The sequence below is a fragment of the Salmo salar genome, chromosome ssa14 (genome assembly GCF_905237065.1).
Source record: "Salmo salar chromosome ssa14, Ssal_v3.1, whole genome shotgun sequence".
Taxonomy (NCBI): Eukaryota; Metazoa; Chordata; class Actinopteri; order Salmoniformes; family Salmonidae; genus Salmo; species Salmo salar.
The window spans coordinates 2,101,833-2,122,777 of record NC_059455.1 but is presented as its reverse complement, the minus strand read 5'-3'; the positions used below and the strand labels follow the sequence as shown (position 1 = coordinate 2,122,777).

Here is a 20,945-nt window from a genome sequence, read left to right as displayed (position 1 = left end):
TCTGTTTCTGACCGTTTGAGCAGACACATGCACATTTGTGGCCTGCTGGAGGTCATTTTGCAGGGCTCTGGCAGTGCTTCTCCTGCTCGTCCTTGCACAAAGGCGGAGGTAGCGGTCCTGCTGCTGGGTTGTTGCCCTCCTATGGCCTCCTCCACGTCTCCTGATGTACTGGCCTGTCTCCTGGTAGCGCCTCCATGCTCTGGACACTACGCTGACAGACACAGCAAATCTTCTTGCCACAGCTCGCATTGATGTGCCATCCTGGATGAGCTGCACTACCTGAGCCACTTGTGTGGGTTGTAGACTCCGTCTCATGCTACCACTAGAGTGAAAGCACCGCCAGCATTCAAAGTGACCAAAACATCAGCCAGGAAGCATAGGAACTGAGAAGTGGTCTGTGGTCCCCACCTGCAGAACCACTCCTTTATTGGGGGTGTCTTGCTAATTGCCTATAATTTCCACCTGTTGTCTATTCCATTTGCACAACAGCATGTGAAATTTATTGTCAATCAGTGTTGCTTCCTAAGTGGACAGTTTGATTTCACAGAAGTGTGATTGACTTGGAGTTACATTGTGTTGTTTAAGTGTTCCCTTTATTTTTTGAGCAGTGTATATAAAAAAAAAAGCAAGATATAAAAAAACAAGATTTTAGGACTTTTTGGAAATGTAATAAAATACCCTTTGTATGAGACTCGAAATTGAGCTCAGGTGCATCCTGTTTCCATTCATCATCCTTGAGATGTTTCTACAACTTGATTGGAGTCCACCTGTGGTAAATTAAATTGATTGGACATGATTTGGAGAGGAACATACTTGTCTATATAAGGTTCCACAGTTGACAGTGCATGTCAGAGCAAAAACCAAGTCATGAAGTCGAAGGAATTGTCTGTAGAGCTCCAAGACAGGATTGTGTTGAGGCACAGATCTGGGGGAATGGTACTAAAACATGTCTGCAGCATTGAAGGTCCCGAAGAACACAGTGACCTCTATCATTCTTAAATGGAAGAAGTTTGGAACCACCAAGACTCTTCCTAGAGCTGGCCAAACTGAGCAATCGGGGGAGAAAGGCCTTGGTCAGGGAGGTGAACAAGAACCCGATGGTCACTCTGTCAGAGCTCCAGAGTTCCTCTGTGGAGATTGGAGAAACTTCCAGAAGGACAACCCCCGCTGTAGCACTCCAGCAATCAGGCCTTTATGGTAGAGTGGCCAGAAGGAAGCCACTCCTCAGTAAAAGGCACACGACAGCCTGCTTGGAGTTTGTCAAAAGGCACCTAAAGTACTCTCAGACCATGAGAAACAAGATTCTCTGGTCTGATGAACTCTTTGGCCTGAATGCCAAGCATCACGACTGGAGGAAACCATCCCTATGGTGAAGCATGGTGGTGGCAGAATCATGCTATGGGGATATTTATCAGTGGCAGGGACTGGGAGACTAGTCAGGATCTAGGGAAAGATGAACAGAGCAAAGTACAGAGAGATCCTTGATGAAAACCTGCTCCAGAGCGCTCAGGACTCAGGCGATGGTTCACCTTCCAACCGGACAATGACCCTAAGCACACAACCAAGACAACGTATAAGTGGCTTCGGGACAAGACTCTGAATGTCCTTGAGCGGCCCAGCCGGAGCCTGTACTTGAACCCGATCGAACATCTCTGGAGAGACCTGAAAATAGCTGACAGAGCTTGAAAGGATCTGCAGAGAAGAATGGGAGAATGGGAAGTGCCAATGGGAAGTTCCAAACTTGTAGCGTCATTCCCAAGAAGACTCGAGGCTGTAATCGCTGCCAAAGTTGCTTCAACAAAATACAGAGTAAAGTGTCTGAATACTTAAGTAAAATATATATATTTTTTATAGTTAATAAATTTGCCAAAATTAAAAAAAAACAGTGTTTTCTTTGTCATTATGGGATATTGTGTGTAGATCGATGAGAAAAATACATATTTAAGCAATTTTAGAATAAGGCTGTAACATAACAAAGTGTGGAAAAAGTCTAGGGGTCTAGCGGTCTTTCCGAATGCACTGTATGTGGTGGTGGAGTGGTGGCCTGAGGGAACACACTGAATGTGTTGGGTAAGGTGTTATGAAATGTAATGCCATGTCGTATTTTAAACTGTATGTAACTGTCTTCTGTTGCTGGACCCCAGGAAGAGTAGCTGCAGCCATGGCAGCTAATGGGGATCCATAATAAATAATATACAAATACAGATCTGTGTTAGTATGCATGCTTTGTTTTTCTCTGATTGTAATCTGACTGTGCACATCAAGTTCAACTGAAGCTTTAATCTGATGTTTGGACTGTTTGGTTCATGAAATAATATAAATAAATTCTAATAATCAATCCCATTTTATGAAACCTTATCTTGTGAAATACTACATATTTAGACAATAGGGATTTGTTTCAATGTGCTATTTAAAAAATATATATATTCTTGTACATTCTCTGACGTGATTTATGTTCTGAAGTGCAGGCAATATAAATTAGTTATTGGAAATTCAACACAGTATCTTGATTGGGTGTTTATGAAAGGGATGAGATGGTAGAGAAGGCAAAATTATGCAAGCAAAATTGAAATTAGGATGATACTGAAAATAACCCAAGGATTACATGAAAAATTACCCAGCTGCTCTGTCAATCCCCCTACCCAATGTGAAGGGTTTATGTCACAACCCAACAAACTGGGCACAATACCAGAGCACAAACTTGTTTTTGTTAAAAAGTAGATGGGACCTTGCTGCATAGGGTCAGAAGGATAGTGGACCTGCAAACAACAACAATGTTTTACTCAGGTCAGTGAAGGATGCATGCCTGCTTCCCATTTATAATATATATAAATAATATATATATATATATAATATATATAAAGGTTATGATATATATATATATATATATATATATATATATATCATAACCTTTATTTTATCAGTGAGTCATACTGAGACTAAGGTCTCTTTTACAGTTGAGCCATGACTTACATAAATTACAGAAAATACACACATCAATGTGCAAGCAGAAAGAAAAATGTTGTTTACCTTTTGAGCAGATCAAAGCTGTAATGCATCCTTGACTACAGCTCTGCATTCAACACCATAGTGCACTCAAAGCTCATCAATAAGCTAAGGACCCTGGGACTAAACACCTCCCTCTGCAACTGGATCCTGGACATCCTGATGGGCCACCCCCAGGGTAGGTAACAATACATACGTCACGCTGATCCTCAACATGGGGGGCCCCTCAGGGGTGCGTGCTCAGTCCCCTCCTGTACTCCCTGTTCACTCATGATTGCACGGCCAGCCACGACTCCAACACCATTATTAAGTTTGCTGATGACACAACAGTGGTAGGCCTGATCACCAACAACGATGAGACAGCATATAGGGAGGAGTTAAGAGACCTGACCGTATGGTGCAAGGACAACAACCCCTCCCTCAACACGAGCAAGACAAAGGAGATGATCGTGGACTACAGGAAATGGCCGGCTGAACAGACCCCTATTAACATCGACGGGGCTGTAGTGGAGCGGGTCAAGAGTTTCAAGTTCCTTGGTGTCCACATCACCAACGAGCTATCATGGCCAAACACACCAAAACATTTGTGAAGAGGGCCGACAACACCTTTTCCCCCTCAGGAGACTGAAAAGATTAGGCCTGGGTCCCCAGATCCTCAAGTTCTACAGCTGCACCATCGAGAGCATCCTGACCGGTTGCGTCACCGCCTGGTATGGCAACTACTCGGCATCTGACCATAAGGCACTACAGAGGGTAGTGCGTACGTCCTAGTGCATCACTGGGGCCAAGCTTCCTGCCATTCAGGACCTTTAAACTAGGCGATGTCAGAGGAAGGTCCAAAAAATTGTCAAAGACTCTAGTCACCCAAGTCATAGACTGTTCTCTCTGCTACCGCACGGCAAGCGGTACCGGAGCGCCAAGTCTAGGACCAAAAGGCTCCTTAACAGCTTCTACCCACCAAGCCATAAGACTGCTGAACAATTAATCAAATGGCCACCCAGACTATTACGTTGACACGTTTTTGCACTGCTGCTATTCGCTGTTTATTATCTATGCATAGTCACTTTACCCATACCTACATGTACAAAATATCTCGACTAACCTGTACCCCCGCACATTGACTCATTACCGGCACCCCCCGGTATATAGCCTCGTTATTGTTATTTTTATTGTGTTACTTTTTATTTGTATTTTACTATTTTCACTTTAGTTTATTTAGTAAATATTTTCTTAACTCTTTCTTGAACTGCATTGTTGGTTAAGGGCTTGTAAGTAAGCATTTCACGGTAAATACCTGTTGTATTTCGGAGCATGTGACAAATAACATTTGATTTGATTTGAACAGCAGCAACCACAACCAGGGCAAATAACTGTAAAAGATATGTATTTTTTCATTTGACCTGGAAAAAAACAAACACTGAACATGTCATAAACCCCATTATAAAATGGGTTGTTTAGATCCTGCATGCTGATTGGTTGATAACAGAGAGTTATTCACCACAATCCCCAGGTTATTCCTGTTAACAGTTCTATTTGAATTATCAATGTGCATCCACTGTCAAACAGCCCAGCCAGGCTATTCATAAACCCATATCTCCCCTGTAAAAAAGTGTCTAGACATTGTTTCCCTATGCTTCAGGCCTAACATTTTGTTTGAAACAGTTCGAGTTTGTCTAAACCAGGGGTATTCAACTCTTACCCTACGAGGTGTCTGAGCCTGCTGGTTTTCTGTTCTACCTGATAATTAATTGCACACATCTGGTGTCTCAGGTCTAAATCAGTCCCTTATTAGAGGGGAACAATGAAAACATGCTAGCATCGAGGTTCAGAGTTGTTTGAGGGTTCTAAACCTTGCTACCTGCCTCTTCGACCTGTGCAGCAATGTGCAGTCTCCACCATGCCATAGAGATTGAACATGTCCTGACGAGACTGACAGCTTCTCTGAGCCAGGCAAATTCATTTATCAGGATCCTTATAATGGATATATCCAAAGAAATGGAAATAGTATCAAAGGTAAAACAAATGAAAATGCAAATAGTTTGCTGTCATTTCAGCTGCTTGATGTGATTGTGTGTTAGCTTTAGTTGGCTAGCTAGCAAAATAAAAGTATCCACCCTCCATAGCAACCTTTCTTTCTTACAACCCACTGGGCACAGATGTCTAGTTTTGATTTACATTTGGTTAAGTTGTCAAGTAATGTGAAATCAACCAAACATTTTATCCTATCATTTGATTTAGTTTAAAAGTTGAAAAGAAAAATCCCTTACGTTGATGACTTTTTGCAAATCCAAATGATTTTTGTGTTGAAACGACATGGAAACAACGTTGATTAAACCAGTTTTTGCACAGACAACCATCCTGTTTTGCTAGCAACTTCAGAATCTCAGCAGTAATGACTGTCTTTTTCCCAAACAATATTGGCTGGTGGAAGGATGAAATAAAACAAATGTACTCATTAAAATAAAGTTTGAAATCTTTTTTTTAATATGTTGTGTTTCATAAAGCAATAAGGCACTCATACACGATAATCCCCGTGTTCAACTCTGCTACGCATCAGGCCTTACAACAGCCCTTAGTCGGGAATTGTTCATGCGATAATCTCCGGGTTCTCATGCCTTATTGTTTTGACACAACACTGCAGAATCTAGTAAAGATGTGGGTACAACAGCACTTTACTAGGACAGGGGTGCTTTTGAAGGGAACATAATGGGCCAAAAAAGATGGCATTTTAGTAAGTAAAATCTTGCCTATATTGTTATCTTGTTGCAGGTTCACTCGTTGTTGTCACCTGTTGTGCTGTCACCTGCAGTGCTGAGCGTTCCCTTCAGGGGCAATCACGGACGAGGAATAGCTGAGTGTCCTGAGGGCAGGCCTGACCATCCACGATATCAAAATGATTGTTATAACCATGTTATGAGACTATACAGTGTTTGTTTACATTTATAATGTTTACAAACATTGGAGAAAACCATGCTTATAATTTGCTTTATTTTTGCTTTATTTTTTATATTTTCTACATTGTAGAAAAACAATGAAGACATCAAAACTATTAAATAACACTTAGGAAATCATGTAGTAAGCAAAAAATTATTAAAGAAATCTAAATATATTTAATATTTTCGATTATTCGAAGTAGCCACCCTTTGCCTTGATGACAGCTTCGCACACTCTTGGCATTCTCTCAACCAGCTTCATGAGGTAGTCACCTGGAATGCATTTCAATTAACAGATGTGCCTTGTTAAAAGTTCATTTGTGGGGATTTTATGGCGTTTTAGCAAGCATTTCAACAATCCACATGACCAGGACTGTGTGCTCACATGTGCTTCCAAACTTTTGACTGGTACAGTATATATATATATATATATATATATTGGTGGTTCAGTGGTAGAATTCTCGCCTGCCACTAACGAGGCGCTCTTGTGTAGCCGTAACGGAAATTTTGGTGACCTTATTTGATCTTTTCTGCTGCTTTTGAGACACCAGATCGATCCCTCCTTGGGGTACTAATTGTTGACTAAATAAAACACACAAAAAAATCACAATACAGTAACTATTGGTCACTTTTATTCTAATATGTATTCATTATAGAATTATGTCAGTTATGATAAACCTTTAAACTGCACTCTACCTCCCCTCCCTCCCCATCTCAATTTTTTAGGTCCAGATGAAAAACCTGCACACACTCCAAAGGTTGCAGGTCTGCCGACTTCCTTTTGGTCACACGTATTCTGAGAAATAGCCAAAGAACCAAAGACATTGCTTTAATTGTGAATGTACTTTACTGCATATATTTTCCTCAAATAAAATAGAGCATACTTAAAATGAGTCATGTTTTGTAACTCAGACAAAAGCACACAGATTGTGTGGGAGAGCGAGAGAGAGGGTGTGTGTGCGCTTGTTGTATTTGATTTTTCCTTGTCAGCCACCATCTTTCCGAACCATGACCTTTCCACCAACTGTGAGTAAACACAACTGCGCATGTCCGTTGTGGTCAATCTGTATGCCTAGATATCTCAAATCCTAAAATAATCAATTACAATATATCAAAATATTTACATACTAATCAAATGTGTGTGAGAGAGTGTGTATGTTTTATTTTTTCTTGTTAGCCACCAATCTCTGCTTTTCTGCTTCATAAAAAAATGGAGGTCTGGAACTCCCTCCAGGTCATGGCCTTGGTACATAAAAAAAATAATTTTGCAAGACTGCCACTCCTGTATATATGTGAGGACTGTTGGGGCCCTGTTTCAGCTCCAGATGACAAAACCTGCACACACTTCCAGAGGTTTGCAGGTCTGCCGACTTCCTTTTGGTCACTCATTTTAATCAGAGAAATATCCAATAAACCAAACTTTTGCTTCAACTGTGTATGTACTTTATTGCACACAATCCTCAAATAAAATGGAGCATACATAAAATAAACAATGTATTTACATTGGGTCTAATGTTTATGAGGGAGGCATGTTTTTCAACTCAGAAAAAAGAACACAGAATTTCCTCAAACTGTACAAATTAAGCCATAGTCTTATAATATTATCAATCACACTTTGATTTGATAGATATTTAGAGTAATTATGTAGATATTGAGAATGGATGTGAAGGAGGAGATATCTCCAAACCTAAAATAAATTGGAGCAAACATTAAATAAACAAGTAATTACAACTTATTTACATTGTGGATAATGTGTGTGAGTTTGTGTGTGTGTGTTGTGTTTTATTTTTCCTTGTCAGCCACCCATCTCTGCTTTGTCAGTCTCGATAGGCTGTCAGGCAGTGGTGGAGTGCATGGCAGATCTGAAAGAGAGATGCACAAAGTGACAACATGTTTGTGTGTACATCTGTTGGTGTGAGTGAGCATATGCAATATACTTCTGAATGACCTGTATCCATCTGGGAATCCTCAAAAGTTTCTCCCTTCACGGCCAGTGTAGTAGGAACTGGTGCAGCCGAAAATTATATACCACAGCAGAGGACTGCTGTGACTGCAGCTGAACTGCTGGGGCTGGCAGATCTAAAAGAGAGAGGCACCTACCTTATTAACTGACAGTAATCATACAACTAAACAGACTGAATGAGTGTCAGGCCTAGATTCAATCAGATCAAGTGTTAACCTGCGATAGCTGACACCACATAGCTGATGTTTTGGCCGTGTCTGAGGTTTAACTGCGTTAGATCTGTCAAATAACTAAACAGCAGCTCTTGATCATTGTCACAAAACCACACCCGTCCTACTCGCGTTACAAGTTCAGAACGAGAAACTGTAGGTTATATAGAAATAATGACGCTCAAATTCAAAATCATTAATATAAATAATGAGGATTTCTATCAGCCTAATTGAGGTGTAGATTACATCTCAAATTGTAGTGTTCTAACTTGTAAACAGGGCTGCATGAGATTTCTGTTAATGCGATGTCCACTTCAGGCATAATGCCAGGAGCCGCTTGTGAATTTGACAGCTCTAACACCTCCGACACCGCCAAAACAACCGCTATGTGGATGTCGGCTAAAGTGGATGTGATTGAATAGAGCCCCAAGTGAGGGAGAGTGTGCATGTGTGTATACATGCACGTGATAATTACCTGTATCACCTTTCGTGGCCGGTTTAGCAGATGCAGGGCACACGACTCCAGCTGTGAAGACTGTGGTTGAGCTAAAAGAGAGAGGAACAATTTTCTTAAGTTAAAGTAATTATACAACAAAACTGAGTGAGTGATTGAGTGTGTGTATACGTGTGTGTGATAATTACCTGTATCACATCACACTGCTTCAGGTCTACAAGCCTCTGGAAGTTCCAGCGTGCCACTCCAGGCCTTGAACAGCTTGGTGGAAACACGGTTACCTGTCACCCACCGAGCCTGGTTGGCAGATCTGAAAGATAGGCATAATATAATTTTGAATGAATCCTGGCTGTCCCCAGTCCACCTGGTCGTGCTGCTGCTCCAGTTTCAACGGTTCTGCCTGCGGCTGGAGAACCCTGACATGTTCACTGGACGTGCTACCTTGACCCGGACCTCTCTACCGCACCCGCTGTCTCGACCTCTGGATTGTTGGCTATGAAAAGCCATCTGACATTTACTTACGAGGTACTGACCCGTTGCACTCACTTATTATTTGACCCCGCTGGTATTCTATGAACATTTGAACATCTTCAAGAACAATCTGACCTTAAACGGCCATGTACTCTTATAATCTCCACCTGGCACACCCAGAAGACAACTGGCCACCCCTCTAAGGTTTCTTCCTAGGTTCCTGCCTTTCTAGGGAGCTTTTCCTAGCCACCATGCTTCTACATCTGCATTGCTTGCTGTTTGGGGTTTTAGGCTGGGTTTCTGAATAGCACTTTGTGACATCTGCTGATGTAAAAGGGCTTTATAAATATATTTGATTGATTGGACTTACTGTCTTTATTTCAACTAGGCAAGTCAGTTAAGAACAAATTCTTATTTACAATGACGGCCTACCCCAGCCAATTTTGCACTGCCCTATGGGACTCCCAAACACAGCCGGATGTGATACAGCCTGGATTCGAACCAGGAACTGTGGTGACACCTCTTGCACTGAGATGCAGTCCCTTAGACCGCTGCGCCACTCAGGAACCCATTCTTACCTTATCTTTAATGAAGACTGACATCACTCTACTTGTTTTTCTATAAGCATATTGACGAAGAGATGCGGTCTGGTGGACTTTTATTATTAGCTAGCTGTTAGTTTCATGAGAAGGGAATTGACGGCACTCTGTTGTACCTGTAACATTGAAGACCTCACTGACCATCAATTAATTATTCAGCAAAACTGGACAACAAAGCGAGACATGAGAAAAGAGTCCGGAATGAGTTCCACCTTCTCCGCATAAACTTAACAGGCAACTTAACAATTTATTTGGCGACTGAGATGAGTAAAGGAAGCATCATTCAGTGGATGTACATAGAGTGTACAAAACATCAGGAACACCTACCTAATATTGAGTTGCATCCCCTTTTAAACTTAGAACAGCCTCAATTTGTCAGGCATGGACTATACAAGGTGTTGAAAGCATTCCACAGGGATGCTGCCCCATATTGGCTCCAATGCTTCCCACAGTTGTGTTAAGTTCGCTGGACTTCCTTTGGGTGGTGGACCATTCTTGATACACACAGGAAACTGTTGAGCATGGAAAAACCCTGCAGCGTTGCAGTTCTTGATCAACTCAAACCAGTGCACCAGTCACCTACCATACGTGTTCAAAGGCACACAATATTTTGTCTTCACCATTCACCCTCTGAATAGCACACATACACAATCCATGTCTCAAGGCTTAAAAATCCAGTAGAAAAAAGGGAAGCGCTGCTAAGGTACACAATAGTAGGTTTTGGTAGACAGCAGGTGCTCTTTGGTAAAAGAGGTTAATTGCGCATCAAAAAGAAAGGAGGCTCCTTCTTTAACTTGTCTCGTCCCCTTCATCTACACTGATGTAAGTGGATTTCACAGGTGATGTCAATACAGGATAATAGCTTTCACCTAGCCAGTCCATGTCATGAAAGCACAGGTGTTCCTAATGTTTTGTACATTTAGTTTATAATTGTCTTACTTCTGTCATAACCTGGCTCTTAGATGGTGACAAGCAAGGGAGTCCACACGTTGGCAGTTAGAGTAACAAAAATATTTATTAAACCACCAACAAAGTACAAAACCACAGAGGAAAACTAACCTGTGAAGTGTGAAAGTAGGCATGTGAGGGGTGTAATGGAGATGCATGATGAAGGTCAAATGTGTGTAAGTGTTGAAGGGTGCACCTAATCAAAAACCAATCAACCATATCAAAACAGTGCTTGTGGAGAGAGAGCCAGGACTGGGCACCAGGAACTTTTATCTCCTAGTTGATCCCAAGATCCCAGGTGCAACTTGTCACCTTAACGACCCAATCAGCTCCACCTGTCCCCAATCTGCAACTAAAAGCACAAACACAGAGAAGGAGGTAGGGAGAGTGAGGGGGGTGTAACACTTAAATCTAGAATATTTGACCTAAATCAAGTTTAAAGGGAAATTACACCACTTTTCAACTTCATATTAATAATCTCCAGCACCATACTAGTGTTTACATACGGTATGTGAAAACAGCACGCTTCCACATTCATGTTCAAAGAACTACAATACAAAGCAGGCACACCTGGAACGATTAGATTAGCTATTAGCATAACTCGGGAGCTGTTAAAAAAAACAGGAAGCAGGAAGTACCTGTTTGTTCTTCTATTGAACAGTATTGTCCAGCCAGGCCTGTCATTGCAGAGTTGTAGGGGCTTTTGAACCATGCACTCAATGGCAGCCCTGTCACATTCACAAAACTGCTGCTGGCATTAGAGGAATCTGTGGGAATCAAAGAACATTAGTTTGATGGATTACTTCTGATATTGTCATGACTGTCTTGTGAGGATCCAAGTAGGTCAGATCAAGTTTGCAATGAATGACTTCAACCAGACCCCCAGAAGGAGGGAACTGGTGGGGTTTAATAACTTACACCCTGTTGTAAATCAAGGACAGAACATTCAGCATCTCCCTCTCTAGTGTTCACCAGAGGAATGTGCCTTTGTTTCACAGAATTTTCCTGCTGAAACACGTTCTAAAGTGAAAACTGGAACAATATTTCTAACAGAGAAAGTGGGGAATGGTCAGAGGCGATCTAAAGAACACATGTAGTTTTGGTTGTTATTTTGTGATGACATTAAAAATGGTATAAAGGAAATACTGAACTTGGAAAGTAAACCCACTACATGTACGAAGTTTCCATCCTATGTGTTGTGCATGAAATATGAACAATTAAAGTGTTTTTATTAAGAGAGGGACATGATTGTAGGAGCCATAAGAGAGAGTTTTACATGTCAGCCTGACGGAAACACCCCTCTCGAACAAACTGCATAAATGATGGTTAACGAAATTAACATATCAGACCAGAGAGACGTAGAGCTGCAGCTCACGGTCAAAGTGGTTTGAACGCTGAATCTCAACACGAGGTAGAGACAATAAACTCACCTCCCGGACAGTCACTGGTACGGCTGATTAACTTTTTTTTACCACAGTTGGTGGTGTTTCCCTTAGAGTAGGTGAAGTTCTTTGAAATGCTCACACGTTCCTATCTGCAGCTCTTAGCAGTTACGGTCTGATAGCATCTTCTGTGTGTATAACACTATCTGGAGAGTGGGAATAGAGAGTGGGAATAATATAATACATGTTTTCAACCCAATAATAGAGTTGATTTGACCAACGATAATGTTTGTTCACTTCGTTGCCATGGTCACCGGCGGCCATTGCCTTACATGTGAAGGGACCAGCCGCTTTGACTAGAGCAGGAGTTTTCAGAGAACATCTGTTGAGTGCCTAAGTCAAAACCTCTACAAGTACAATCAAGGATTGCTGATCAAACCCAGTGAGCAAAGTTCAACGTCTTTTGCTCATAAGGAAAGTATGCCCGCATGTCCCAAGATGGTTCAGGGAGGCCTAATGCTAGTGAGTGACCTCCATATAGCCTATTATTTGTTTAATTAAATCTCCACCTAGCCAAACTCAATGCCTTGCGAATGAGCTAAATGTTTTGACTACCTAACTGCACTTAAGGTTTGTGTCCTCTTGGACTCTATCCTGCATGGAGTGGAGAATGCTCTGCTGGGAGCACATGTGTGGGTGCATACAGGGACAACACTGCAGCACAGCCTAAAGCAGCACCTTCAGTATCTGCGGGGGAAAGTGGGCACCTGCTGATGATAATACACACTGGAACAAACAAAGTAGCTCAAGGGGATTCTCCTGCCGACATCATCAGGAGTATACAGGAACTGATTGCCAGAGTTCTGGAACTATATCGACATGAAGTAAGGTTTGCTGTTTGCTCCATTCTACCCTGGCCAGTAGGGTAAGGTAGTAGAATACCTGATTGGGTCGAGTAGAGCAAAGCAGTCCTGGAAGGCAATATATCCATTTTGATATAGGCTAGATCTAGGCCTCAATTTCAAGGCACATTCATTTCTATCATTCCAATTATAAATTCCATAAATAGAGGTCTAGATTTGTTTGACCATCTCAGACAGACCCTAAAAAGCAGTTACTTGGAGAGCCATGATTTTGGCACCAGTTGTCTACCACCAGCACTATTTTTGCTGTCTGGCTTATACTGTAGGAGCATAACATTTTGAAATCAAAGTTTGGTTTCATGTTAACATTACTTTTGATGTCTGATTACATCTGAATAACTTTCATTTCTGAGTGAAATTTTACATTTACATTTATATTTTAGTCATTTAGCAGATGCTCTTATCCTGAGCGACTTACAGTAGTGAATGCATACATTTATAAAAAAAAATCCCGTACTGGTCCCCCATGGGAATCAAACCCACAACCCTGGCGTTGCAAACACCATGCTCGACCAACTGAGCCACACGGGACCAAATGTCGCTTTAACTTTCCAATTTCACCTTAGACTGAACCAACTGACAATTCCCTCCAGCAGGCCCCTTACCGCCATGTATCCTACCTGTCCAATGCATCCACGGGCTGTCCCTCCGCTGCGAATCTGCACGAGCATCCGTAATCGTCCATGTCATGCGAGCAGAGGTTGGTGGCACACCGTAGTTTGAGTGCGAAGTTCAGCAGTGCAGGGAAAGTATCAATGTAAAACGCAACCCCAGATAGCCTGAATGAGAGAAAAGACAAACATAAACCACCTTAGTCAAACAGAAACTGGCATCTATCTGAGAGTGCGCAGGAAGGGAGTGGGTTAATTTTGCTTGTGGCCATCGGTAAGTGAACAGATATAATCTTAGACAGGAAACCTTGGAATGCAAGGGGAGGCGTGTGGAGCAGAAAATTATTTCGTTCACAGCTCGCCGGGGAGCCAACATGCACTCAACTCAGATTATGTCTTGTATTATGACACCAAATGTGATAACCAGTTGACCTCAAATGTCAGCAACTACAGGAGTAAGCTTAATAGCTTTGAGATTGCTACTTTTTATTTTACTAGGCAAGTCAGTTAAGAACAAATTCTTATTGACAATGACGGCCGAGGAACAGGCCGAGGAACTGCCTTGTTCAGGGGAAGAAAGACAGATTTTTACCTTGTCAGCTCAGAGATTCAATCTAGCAAATGTACGGTTACTAAACCATCGCTCTAACCACTAGGCTACCTGCCGCCCCAAACAATTGTGGAGATGCCGGGGATTGAACCCGGGGCCTCATACAAGCAAAGCATTAAGCTTAATAGCTTTGAGATTGCTATTATGAAAAGTGCTATGGAAGTTACATTTATTATTATTTGTGAGTGTCTGAAACCGTCCCTAAATGGAGAATCTCCACTGAGTATGCTTTTAAGTACAGCACTAGGTTTAATCTGTGTCCGGGAAACCAGCCCTCTGTGAAGCCTGGACTGTACGTCTCTGGGACATAGATTACAATCTTAACTATAAGGAGATCATCTGTGTTTAGGTCCATCGTCTCTGGGATATGGAGAATATGAAGTTGTCGGAAATGACTGAGGAAAACATGCAGAAAGACACTTATGGCTGTCGTGTTCAGGTAATGTTTCATCTGGCAAGACAATGACCTAGAATGTTTTTAGTCAGAAAATAACTGGTTACACATGCATTTAGTTATCTAACTCACAATTTTGTCACCACAAAACAGTAGGCCTGGCCTCTATCATTTCTATTGTTTAAATGATTGGATGTACGTTACTCACTGTTTTGAAATGTTAACAATAGGTTAACAATCCATGTCAGAAACATGATTTATGCCTGAAATAATGAAAGAAAACATCTGTAAATTTGACCATTTTGCTTTGATTATTTGACTAGTGTTGGTCAATTTCTTCAACAGATGAGCAGGTCTATATAATTATCAAACGTATATATTGGTAATAGAAAGGAAACAGACTCTTTGTTTAAGTATTATGATTCTCCTTTAGTAATACAATTGTAGGCAGAAGTTGGTACAGAGTATAGTATATGATAGTTCTCCCCAAGTTCTGCAAGGTGTTTAAGACATCCTGCAACTTATATAGCCTCCCCATTGACATTTCACAACAGATAAGTCTAAGCATCTTCTGCCAGGTGGCGGGTTCCATCAGGCCTGCGGTGGCCTTGTGTTCTCAGAAAACCTGTCGTATTCTCAGAACCTCAGACAGTCACGGTGGGACCCAGACAGGAGGAGTATGAGCATAGGCGGTTTCCGCCTGTCTGCAGGGCATATCACTCAAAACAGGTTTTAACACACACACAGAGCTATCCTGAGAGGAGACCTTACAGTTTATCATAACACAATTTATTAACCCTTTAAAAGGTATGAGGCCTTGGTTTAATCCCTTCTCTAGATAGGATGTGGGTTATATTCACTTAAAGGGTGAATCTCAATTGTATTTCCTTGATTCCTTCTGTCCTATCTCCTCGCCACATGATTCTGTGAGGAATAAAAAAAAAATATTCACCCATGCTTTATGGCATTCCTGCAACCACCTGCAACGTGTTCATTTTTCAGGACAGGACTCCCACTGGGCACAGACGTCAGTTCAACACCTAGTTTTGATTGACATTTGGTTGAGTTGTGAACTAATGTGAATTCAACGTGAAATCAACCAAAACATTCAACCCATCATTGGATTTAGGCAAAACGTTTGGTGAGAAAAAGACGAAATTCCCTCACGTTGATAACTTTTTGCAAGAGTATTACACAACACAGTAAACACAGAGGGGCAACATACAATAGGCAATAGTAGTACTATAAAGAACAAGCAATAATTATATACATGTTACACACTCACTTTGTGGACGCACACCATTCCACAAGTCCAGAGTGTGTCCAGTTGTTGATGGGCAGACACAGAGATGTTGCTCTCTGCCACTGCTTGAGGGAGACTGCAAGTATTGTGTGGCCTGCAGCAGATGTCCGTCCCCCTAGTAACCTCCCTAGCAACCTATCAGGGCCCAGGCCACACAGTGTTTGAGAGGCAGGTTTATGGTACCCCCTCGACTCTCAGGCTCCAGTCATGGGGGGTGGGGAGTGGAGTGTGCAGATCAGGGTTGTGAGGTGCTGATAACAGTCACCTGCAGGGAATTCATAACAATTCTGCTCGAAAACTCTTTGACCTGCGACTCTCTTCTCTCTCTCCCTCTCTCTCTCTCTAGGACTTCAAACAGATCAGCTCACCTGTCACTCTAACTTGGCATGGTGCGGAACAGAAAATATTAAATGCTCCACTAATGTTATTCATGCCCCAAGCGCATTTGTCCCCTGGAAAAGACAGCGTTTGTGAATCTACAACAACAATGCATGGGAGATCATAGCGTCTAGTCTGATATGAGACATATCAGTGTCATTTCTGGCACCACACCACTAATTTTGGTGTGAAGTGAGCTTCTGTTTTGGGGGTTGAGACAACTGCATGCATTTCTCCAATTTGCCCATGTCCATTTTCAGAGTGGCAGCAATTGTCTTATACAAATAAATAACTATTCCTACTCAGACATTAGACTCCAGGGTGATTGTCTGTTGAATCCACTCATGATGTACAATCTAACTGGTATTAGCTGCTGTCCTAACAATTATTTTTTTCAAAAGATGGGTGATGTCAGTATCATGCATATGTCGTTTACAAATCTGAAAGCATACGTTTTCACAATGCATTCATCATACAGTGAAACAATCTTACCTTGAAATGGTCAGAGCTAGAGTCCAAGCATCTGATGGATAAACTCAAATGAGCTTCATTGGGCAGGAAGCATCTATATGATAAGCCTTGTAGGTCATGTGACAGCATCTTAAACGCAATATCATTAAGGCCAACATGTACAAAGACCTAATACATGACCGAAAGGACCATAAACCAAGGACGGGAATGTTCTCCCATACATACAGACCTATCATTGTCACACAAGCTTCAGAGGCTCCTTGCTAAGGGTCTTCTCAGAGTTTTTAAGTGTTGTTGGAAACAGGGTATTGGGTATCAACCTGAACAAGGCCTAATCCTAGTGCAGTTGCTGACCCATGTCCATTGAAAGTAGTCACCATGTGTTTATGAAGGAAGAGCTCAGATAGTGGAGCATTGTGTGGAACAGGTGCCGAACATGATCCATAGGAGAGATGGGGGAGAGATGCTGGAGCATTACCATCTAATTGGATATTAAAAACCCATTTGTCAAACTATAATTTAGTCCAGTAGGGCTTATTCATACCTACCACCAAAATAGCTTTACTTCTGGGTTTTTTTCAGGACCAATAAAGGGTAAATAGTTTTGTGATTTCATTTTTTTAAACAATGTATCCAGTCAATGAAGCTAGAAATTGGCTTTTTAAAAAGCCAACTGGTAAATCTGTTGAGACAATACAATGAATTGAGTAATGTTGAGACAATGATTATGAATAAACCCCAGTGAAAACATTATGACCAGTTATTATGAAGATTTTTCATTTCTCACGCTTTAGAAAAGATTGAGAAACTTTGACTGTGCTCTTACACTGTCTTAATTGACAATAAATCCTTCAGCTACAGATAAGATCCCTTTTGCTAACTTTCCCTGATAACAAACTATGAAGCAATAGTTACCGATAGACAGCAGATAATGGACATGATGGGATGATAGCATCCCATCATGTCCATTATCTACCAAGTTTTCTTCGTCTTCAAACTGAATTACTTGATTGTATAATTCTGTAGTAATTGAAAGCTTGCCATGATTTTTGGTCAATAGCCCAAATGGGTCACACCTATTGAAATTGAGGGGGGTCGTGCCCCTAAAATTTTATAAATATTTAACTGTACAAAATACACAATTAATGCCAAGATATTGCATTGGGCAATTAGTGCTCTCTCAAATAAGTGGTGCATGATATAATACATCTATAGTAGTATTTAAGGTACTTTTAAGCACCAATAGGGCCATGTAAGTACTTTCATATAGATCGGAAAGAGTAGAACATCAACAAATGCCTGATGTGTCTGTGGTGTTGTTATTGGTTAAGGCATTTTGCCCACTGGGTATTTTGGTCGATTTCCAACTGATTGCCAGACAAATTCACTCACCCCCAGACAGAGGTGGTTGGAAAGGACAATTTATTGGATTCTGAACAAAACATTGTGCTCTTAAAAAAGCTCTTCCTGTGTGATCTCCACTCACTCTCTTTGTGTGTAGTCTCCTCTCTGTCTTCAGTATATCCCGCTGTCTCTGTCTCTTTCCTACTGAAATCTGTGGATGAGGACAAGAAAGAAAAAGAGGTAGAGAAACATAAAACAGTGAGAACAAAGCTGTCACGCCCTGACCTTAGAGACATTTATTTTCCTCTAGTTGGGTCAGGTCAGGGTGTGATGTGGGGTGGGCAATCTAGTTTTTCTATTTCTTTGTTTTGGCTGAGTGTGGTTTCCAATCAGAGGCAGCTGTCCATCGTTGTCTCTGATTGGGAACCATACTTAGGCAGCCATTTTTCCCTCCTTGAGTTGTGGGATCTTGTTTATGTGTAGGTGCAGGTTATGCACGCCATGACTTCACATTTCGTTTGTTCTGTATTGTTTTGGTGAGTTGGCTTTATTAAACATGTGGAACTCTACGCACGCTGTGCCTTGGTCTCCTCATTCTTACGACGAGCGTGACAAAAGCAACATGTTCATATCGTGTTTAGCTAACAAATGTCAAATTTTGCTCTAAAATATGAACACCTGTACTGTAAATCAGTTCTGGCAACTTTTTAATTTCTCTTCAAGCACTACAGAATGTGGCAGAATTAAAGGCTTGGAAATAAATTCCATTCCAGTATTGGGTCAGTATTTCAGTCCCATTGATGCTAGGGTTTTTTTGTATTGAACTGGTCTTAAATGTTATAATTGTTCATGAAGGATGGGTTAAGTGACAGTGCGGTGACAACGGTTCAACTAATGATTATTTTATGTAAAGAGATCGGAGATCATTGAGGACCATAAGAATAAATAACGGTCAGTCTTTGGAGAGCCCAATTCAGAAGACTCCTTCCAGGAGGAGTACTCTCAAAAGAGCAGGGGTTCAAACTTTGTTTCTACATTTGAATATAAAAATGTATTTTATCAAACAAAACTATGCCACATTTTTATCTCTGGGACCCTCAGGATGACAAATCAGAGCAAGATTACTGAATATTTCATTCATTATTTACCTTCAGAGGTGAATGTATCAAACCGGTTGCCGTGATAAGTTTTTTGTTGTTGTGCACTCTCCTCAAACAATAGCATGGGATTTTTTTCACTGTAATAGCTTACTGTAAATTGGACAGTGCAGTTAGATTAACAATAATTTAAGCTTTCTGCCCATATAAGACATTTCTATGTCCTGGGAAATTTTCTTGTTTCTTACATCATGCTAATCACATTAGCGCACGTTAGCTCAACCGTCCCAGTAGAGGGATACCGATCCCGTAGAGGCAAGTCTATAAAAAAAATGTATTCTTCTGTTACTAAATCTAGTGCTTGTGACGTGGATGGGTGCGTGCATAAATCAAATCCGATTACACGTTATGATCCCTAGACATCCGTCACATCGGCCGTTAGTACAGTCCCCATTTCAAAACTGAATGGAACATCCAAACGGTCTTGTCGCGCATATCACCCATGGACCAGTCTCTTACCCACTATGGCTAAACATCGTTGGATCTGATTCCTTTGACTTAAAGTTACCCTACCATATATTTTAGGCCTAACCATTTTTGTAATGACATTTTCACGAAGTGGGAAAGCAGATACTGGCAAGGAACAACCCGACAAAGTCATGGAAGAATAGCCTACAGAAAAGGGTTTTCCAAAACAAAAACAAAATAATTTTCCCTCCTGTCCCATCTCTCGCTATTGTAAAGCCCAAGGGACACCTGCAAAAATAGGAATATTAGTTATCAGAGCTCACTGTTACATATGCTATTATGTACACGATTTCCCCTATGGCTGACTAGGCTATGTTGGAGCTGGAAACTGATTTTGTCACCTTGACGAAAGTCTTTGTGTATGCTGCTTTCTAATTATCTTAGATGTATTTCAGATGGCTTACACATTTATGCATTGGATGGTTCTTTCACCGAGCAGGTTCCCGCCTAGAAATATCTTTGCTTTTGGAATAACAGTAATTTGACATTTAAAAAACATATGAATGAGCTAGTTACGAAGCTGAGATTTAAAGTAGGCTTCTTTTATAGAAATAGATTATGCCTCTTCCTAAACAGCAGGAACCAGATTGTACAGTCAACTTTCCAGACATTTCTTGACTATGGTGACACTGTTTATCGCAGGGGTTCCCAAACTGTTGTGGCCAATGACCCCATTTTGATATCTGAAAATTCTCCCAACCATGTGTAATTAACAGCCAATGTTTACTTGTTTGGGGGGGTATGTCAGTCAATTGAAAAACATTGTAACATTATTTTCTGTCTACTCAACTCACCATCACATACTTTTAATGTGGGGCTATGTGGGGCAAATTAGTCTGACAATGGCCCAGTACATCACTGGGGCAAAGCTGCCTGCCATCCAGGACCTCTACACCAGGCGGTGTCAGAGGAAGGCTCAAAAAATTGCCAGGGACTGCAGCCACCCTAGTCATAGACCGTTCTCTCTGCTACCGCACGGGAAGTGATACCGGAGCGCCAAGTCTAGGTCCAAAAGGATTCTTAACAGCTACTAACCCCAAGCCATAAGACTCTTGAACAGGTAATCAAATGGCTACCCGGACTACTTGCATTGTCTCCACCCCTTCCCCCCTTTTTACATCCATGTCACGATCACTGTCCTCGAACTCCCTGTCATAAATAAGCCAAGGCGCAGCGTGCCGGTAATTCCACATCCTTTATTTAGAAGTGAAACCGAACAAAACAATAAACAGGATAAACAGAAAGAAACTTGACGTTCTGGGGCTGCTCAAAGGCAGCTGCACAAAAACAAGATCCCACAACTCAAGGAGGGAAAAAGGGC

At 41.4% G+C, this 20,945-nt stretch overlaps 3 long non-coding RNA genes across 3 annotated transcripts; 1 reads left to right on the top strand and 2 right to left on the bottom strand.

Annotated features, from left to right (window-relative positions):
• Nucleotides 1-7,459: 7,459 nt before the first annotated feature.
• LOC106568791 (uncharacterized) lies at nucleotides 7,460-8,614 on the bottom strand. The gene is made up of 3 exons (XR_001320395.2): nucleotides 8,587-8,614; nucleotides 7,888-8,018; nucleotides 7,460-7,801 (listed from the first exon to the last, which is right to left on the bottom strand). It is a non-coding gene; the product is annotated as an uncharacterized lncRNA (long non-coding RNA).
• Nucleotides 8,615-10,631: 2,017 nt separating this feature from the next.
• Nucleotides 10,632-13,733, bottom strand: LOC106568790 (uncharacterized). Its single transcript, XR_001320394.2, has 4 exons — nucleotides 13,509-13,733; nucleotides 12,014-12,171; nucleotides 11,222-11,350; nucleotides 10,632-10,935 (listed from the first exon to the last, which is right to left on the bottom strand). It is a non-coding gene; the product is annotated as an uncharacterized lncRNA (long non-coding RNA).
• Nucleotides 13,734-14,463: 730 nt separating this feature from the next.
• On the top strand, nucleotides 14,464-16,491 carry LOC123726617 (uncharacterized). The gene is made up of 2 exons (XR_006758674.1): nucleotides 14,464-14,548; nucleotides 16,153-16,491. It is a non-coding gene; the product is annotated as an uncharacterized lncRNA (long non-coding RNA).
• The last annotated feature ends 4,454 nt before the right edge of the window (nucleotides 16,492-20,945 follow it).